Raw genomic sequence first — 4,562 nt, forward strand, 5'->3', positions numbered from 1 at the left:
TTGCTGCACCAAGACTGGTTTCTCATAGACACCAATCCTGAAAACAATGGGTCTCGCTCACCGCTGAGATTGATTTGTCTGGTTTTGGAACATGGACTGTCTTACTCATTTTCAATAGACTTATTCTCCATTGTCTTTTATCTGTTCTCCCCTTGGTGGATGACTATAAAAGACCCCTGAGTTATGCAAAGAATTTGAGATTCTCCCCAACGTGACAAGATGGATCTATTGGCTGGACCACGAGGATTTTGTCTCTCCGTTGGTAGCTATTCCCACCCCTGTCTTCTTCTCTCTCCCTCTATCCTTTATCTCCTTTCTAATCCTTCTATTGCTTCTGCTGTGGGCACTCAATAAAAGGTGCATTTCTTTTGATTACTACTGAAATCCTCTCTGTTGTTTTTGCACTCTGAGATCAGTTAATGAACCATCACAACCCCACTTGTATGAGTGGATCGTGACATTAAATTGCCGTCATGGACAGGATTCTCACAGACAGAGGGGTTTGCAGGGTTGTGTGTAGTCTGTAACAGGGGAAGGATGTTTCTCTCCAGCCGCACCCAGCCCGATACCCCGAAAGGGGTGAGTGGTTGTCTAAAAAGGAAAGGGAGTGACTCAAATTTCCCACAAATTGCACATGCCTAGGTGAAAAGCACCCCCATACTCAATTGAGGGCTCTGTCTTCAGAATTTTACAAAAGATCTCTTAGTGCAAAAAGGGAAACTGTTTTTGTGTATGTGTGAATCTGGACTGTCTGGGAAGTGAAGGGACTACTTGAAGTAACTGAGTAGAACCTCCCAGGCACATTTAGTCTCTTCACCCACCCACCCAGGGAAGCAAGGGAAACACAGCCATGTGGTAGGTAAGGGACAGGCATTCGGAAGATTTCGGGCTGTGACGGAAAATTACAGGACTCCTTCTGCCCCTCTCCCCAGAGATAAGGATCACCCTTGGAATGTAGCTAAACATGTAGCCCCCCTAACCTATAGATGCCAGTAACTTTCCACTCCATACTAACCCTAGAAAGTATAGCCAAACCCCTTTCTGACGTAGAGAAACCCCTTAGTCCATAAATGCCCCTGAGACCCCTCAATAAACGCCTTTAACCGTCCACCACATTGGTGTTAGCGTCCGTTACTGGCCCGAGAGGTCCCGGGAGGGGATCACCGTGCTGAACTCCGAAACCAGGTCGCCGCTGCCTTCCCAAGAAGGCAACATAGCAGACGCTGTGTGGTTGTGTACCTTAAGTCTACACCTCCCTGTCATGGTTTTGGTCCCTTCACAAAATGACTGAAAACCTCAGCGCAAAAGTTGAAGCTGAATTTTATGCTCTACTAGCCAAACACAATGCCAAACCTTCTCCCGGAGGAGAAGAACGGGCACAAAGTAACTGATTTAATTTGAAAAATGTTATTGATAGAGTATGTTCTTTACAACATGAAACAAAATTTAAACTGGGCAAAAATAAAACTATTCTCTGCTCAGTTTTGGGAGCTTGTCTCACAGCAGCTATAAAAACTCTCTTAAAGTGAAGAAGTGAGGAAAAAGCTATAATAGACTCCCTTCAAAACCTAGTTGAAATTTGGCAAAAACAATTAAATGAAGAAAGAAATGAGATCTATCTGTTACGAGCTGCCCTTAGAGAGGAACATGTTAAGAATTCACTGAATGCTGATTCCTCAACACAGGCAGAGGAAAAGAAACTCCTCACATTAAACACATTTATCCCTATAAGGAACTAGAAGCAGTAAAAAAACTGTGGAGAAAACTGCTGCCCTCATTTGAGACCCTTGGTTAAAACAGAATATAATTATATTAATGATGAAGATTTTGAACCACATATCACAACTAAACAAATACCATTCAGCACTACCAAATTGACTAAGCTGAAGAAAGAATTTGGGTGCCTCCCACAAGAATCGGAGACAGAATATGTCTTCCAAGTGTCCCTCACTGGTGGAGATCAAATTAAATTAACTGAACAGGAGGCCAGTGGGTACTGGGGACATGGAGTTTTCCTAACAACAGGAGATAAGCGTGACACGTGGTCCCTGACACAATGTGTGCCTTTCTGGGCTGGGGGAATTAATCCTTTGGAAAGGGGAGACCCTTTAGCTATAGTCAGTGCCCCCAACCAGCTTTTGGAAGGCGCCCACAAAGCCACCTGCCTGCAAATGATTCATGAAAAAGGTTGATTCCTGGTTTTCTGTCACCAGTGCAATTACCTGTAAAGCCTGAAATTATGACTCCTTTGATTTGAGGGCTTCCTAAACCTACAGCAATTATTTTACAGAAAACCATACTGGCCTTGGGTCCCATAGAGAGACTAGATAGATTCCTTGGTAACCCCACTGACCAAACTGAATCTACTGATCCTGGTTTCACTCCATACTCCATCCCCTCACAGCCCCCAGCTTCTCAATCTGATTCACCTGCCAGTAGCCATAAAGTTTGGACATGGAGTGAGGTTGCAGTAGATTTGATTAATTACAGTAGATGATATGGACCTGTAAAAACCCTGGAGGAGAAATCAGAAAAAACAAACAGTGTTTGGTTTATCGGGGCTCCTCACGGTGAAAATTTAGGGAAGGGAAAACAGATCTCTAACCACCACCATTGGTGGTTGTTGGAAGTTAAAAGGGGGGGTCCCCCAGAGAGGTGATGGATGGTTTGCCCCTTGATAAATTACAGAAAATAATAACTAATTGGCACTATCAGAAACCGAATTTATCAGTTCAACCCAGTGCACCCCTCCCTTCTCAGAATCCAGCCAGTGAGCCAAAAGAAACCCTCTCCCAGCCTCTCCCTCAGAATTTAGGATGTGAGCCAAAGCAAACACAGAACCAGAGAAACTAGGCTCTCCATCCCTTATAGGTGAGCAAAGGGCTGGAGCATGGATGTATCTGAGAATGCTCACTAAACATAAATCAGGAGATATATTGATCACAGCTATCACAGGCCTCAAACAGGCACTTGTAACCTTTCTGATTGACACTGGGGCACAAATCTCTGCACTAACAAAAAGGATGCCCAGAAGTGTAGAATTGTTCCAACAAAGAAACCATGTTGTGCTTTAAATGCCCTAGGAACTACAGAATCTATGAATGTGGCCTTAGTAAAACTCATGCTCCATGGAGAGGAGAATCAATTAGTTGTCAAAATTGGGGATATTCCAAACAATTTATTAGGGATGGATGTTATTGCTGGGAGGCAGTGGGAAGATTCTGAGGGATTCCTGTGGTCATTTGGCGTGCCACGTCTTAACATTAGACTGCTCCAAGCTGCATCCTCCTCACTGTCTAGCAAAATTACTCATGTAAAACAATACCCTCTACATTCTGGTGCCAAAGAGGGCATCAACTGGTTATACAGGACTTGTGAGACCAAGGAGTAATAGTCAATACCCATTCTCTTTTCAACTTGCCAGTGTGGCCAGTTTGGAAACCCAATGAGAAGTGGAGGCTGACAGTAGACTTAATGCCAACACAGACCCTCTTACAGCAGCGGTCCCAAATTTGGCTGAATTAATGACATCAATTCAAGAAAAAGCTCACTCAATCATGGCAACTATAGATGTCAAAGACATGATTTTTATGATACCTACACAGCCAGAAGATATGGACCGTTTTTCCTTCACATGGAAAGGACAGCAATACACTTTCACTAGGCTTCCCCAAGGCTACAAACACTCCCCCACTTTGGCCCGCCCTACTTTAGCCCAGCAATTAGAAAAAATACCCAAACCTGACAACGTAGCTGTTTATCAATACATTGATGACATTCTGGGGGGGGGGGGGGGGGGGGGTGTGAAATAGAGGTAGTAGGGAAACATCAGCAGAAAATAATCTCTCACTTAGAAAGTCTTGATTTGCAGATGCCCCCAGAGAAAATTCAGAAATCTTCTCAGGAAGTGAAGTTTTTGGGAATTTGCTGGAAAGGAGGTATGACATGTATTCCACCTGATATCCTAACCTCTTTAGATCAGATCAAAATGCCTGAATCCAGGAAAGATCTCCTGCAAGCTCTAGGATTATTAGTGTTCTGGAGAAAACACATTCCAGATCTTTCAATAATTGCTAGGCCCCTTCATGACTTGCTGAGCAAATGGGGTGAAATGGGATTGGACTCCTTCTCAGGAGGAAGCATTGCAATTGCTGTTTTTTGAAGCAACAGCTCACCAAGCACTGGACCCTGTCCATCCCACAGATCCCTTTCAGGTGGAATGGGGATTTGGCTCCTCAGGGCTGTCAGTACAGCTACGGCAGCAGGGTCCTGAGGGTCCAATGTGTGGGAGGTTAAGATATTGCGATGTTACGTTCAGGCAGAACCCCTCCCCTTTTACTGTTACCTTTTACCATTAAGCCCTGTTATAAATGACCAGGTTCAACTGTTAATCAAGGCCATTTTACCGTCCACCACATTGGTGTGTGCGTGTACTTGGTCCGTGTGGCAAAGGTGCGGCCACCGAGCCGTTCTTGACCCAGGACCCCACGCCCCAAGTGTCGGCAACAAGTGGTGCCAAAACCCGGGACAATCCAGGAAGTGGGAACCGCCTGGGCGAGTGA

At 44.7% G+C, this 4,562-nt stretch overlaps 1 pseudogene; it reads left to right on the top strand.

The window, feature by feature from the left end:
- The first annotated feature begins 1,283 nt into the window (after positions 1-1,283).
- LOC139585558 (uncharacterized) lies at positions 1,284-4,562 on the top strand (annotated as a pseudogene).

The sequence above is a fragment of the Agelaius tricolor genome, unplaced genomic scaffold (assembly GCF_023055355.1).
Source record: "Agelaius tricolor isolate 1412-34295 unplaced genomic scaffold, bAgeTri1.0.p SCAF_84, whole genome shotgun sequence".
Taxonomy (NCBI): Eukaryota; Metazoa; Chordata; class Aves; order Passeriformes; family Icteridae; genus Agelaius; species Agelaius tricolor.